The sequence below is a fragment of the Phascolarctos cinereus genome, unplaced genomic scaffold, assembly GCF_003287225.1.
Source record: "Phascolarctos cinereus isolate Bilbo 61053 unplaced genomic scaffold, phaCin_HiC Scaffold_4;HRSCAF=312, whole genome shotgun sequence".
Classification (NCBI taxonomy): domain Eukaryota; kingdom Metazoa; phylum Chordata; class Mammalia; order Diprotodontia; family Phascolarctidae; genus Phascolarctos; species Phascolarctos cinereus.
In genome coordinates, this window is record NW_027555847.1 from 289099040 (window position 1) to 289100578 (window position 1539).

The window sequence follows — 1539 nt, forward strand, 5'->3', positions numbered from 1 at the left end:
AGAAGAAATCAGAATAGGCAGTTTTCAGAAATCACAGCTTTCAACAGTCACATAAAAAATATTCTACATCACTATAGATAAGAAAAAGGCAAATTAAAACAACTCTGAGGTACCACCTCACACCTATAAGATTGACTAGCATGAGAGAAAAGGAAAATGAGACATGTTGGAGTGGAAAAATAGGTACACTAATGCACTGTTGGTTGGGTTGTGAACTGATTCAACCATTCTGGAGGATAATTTGGAACTAGGTCCAAAGGGTTATATACTGTGGATATCACTACAAGGTCTGTATCCCAAAGAAATCAAAGAAAAGAGAAAAGGACTTATACGTACATATATATTTATAGCAACTCTTTTTGTGGTAGAAAAGAATTGGAAATTGAGGAAATGACCGTCAGTTGAGAAATGGCTGAGCAAGCTGTGGTACGTGATTGTGATGGATTGTTATTTGGTGTTTGACCTTTGCATCTATGACATCAGGAGAGTGATGTCTTTACTTGCAAGTGAAATGGCAGAAGTAGCAGAGCTGTACAAAGTCATCAGCCTCACTCTCTCCTCCAGAGTCATCTGAGTCCAATGGCAAGACACAGGTCAAGATGACTGATGATGGCTCCGTGTGATAGAATGCTATTGTACTATAAGTAATGATAAGCAAGATTGTTTCATAAAAACCTGAGAAGGAAAAAAATTTTTTTAAAACCTGAGAAGATTTATATGAACTGATGTAAAATGAAGCAGAATGAGGAGAACACTGTACAGGATAAGAGCAATATTGTAAACATAATCAATTGTTGAAGACAGTAACTCTTTTCAACCATTGGTTTCAGGGTGTTACACTAATTCTCTTCTTAGTTTCATCCAGAGAAGTGCTATAATATTCTGACATTTTCCTTATATTCTTGGCCACACAGAATGCCACAAAGAACATCAATAAACACAGCAGTCAAGAAATCCTGGTGAATACTGGCTTTAAAAAAAAAAAGTTGAACTTCATAGGAAAGAAGTAGCAGAATTAGAAGCTGCTATTCACCATCTAGAAGAAGAAAACTTACTGCTTATATGTCAACTATTCGACCACAGATTTGCAGATCTCAAAATATCCAGACCTCTGTTTCTTACCCAAGCAGCTGGCCTAGGAAAGCAAAAAGATTTTCCTGAAGAAATACAGCCAGAATCAGAACACTTAACAAAAAAGAAAAGAAAAGAAATGGAACTTTTGTGGTTGGAAAGATTGTCCTTTCTTTATGAAGATGCTAAGGAAAATGTAAACAAGTTGCAAAAAAGCATAGAAGATACTAAGAATGATCTATGCATCAGATTTGGTGCTTCTGATCTAAGTTATCTGTTTTATGAAGATGAAAAATATTTCAAGGAATATACCAAACTGGGCCCACTGGAGGTGAAGCTTATGGCCGTAGAGGGACAGAAAAACCTACTCATTAAGAAGCAAAAGAAATGACCAAGAAAGACTGGGAAGATGCTGGGAAAACAGAAAATTTAATCACATATAAGATTATCCATTCTTTGAAAGAATAG

General features: G+C 35.9%; 1 pseudogene; it reads left to right on the forward strand.

The window, feature by feature from the left end:
• The first annotated feature begins 899 nt into the window (after positions 1 to 899).
• LOC110222063 (coiled-coil domain-containing protein 83 pseudogene) lies at positions 900 to 1539 on the forward strand (annotated as a pseudogene).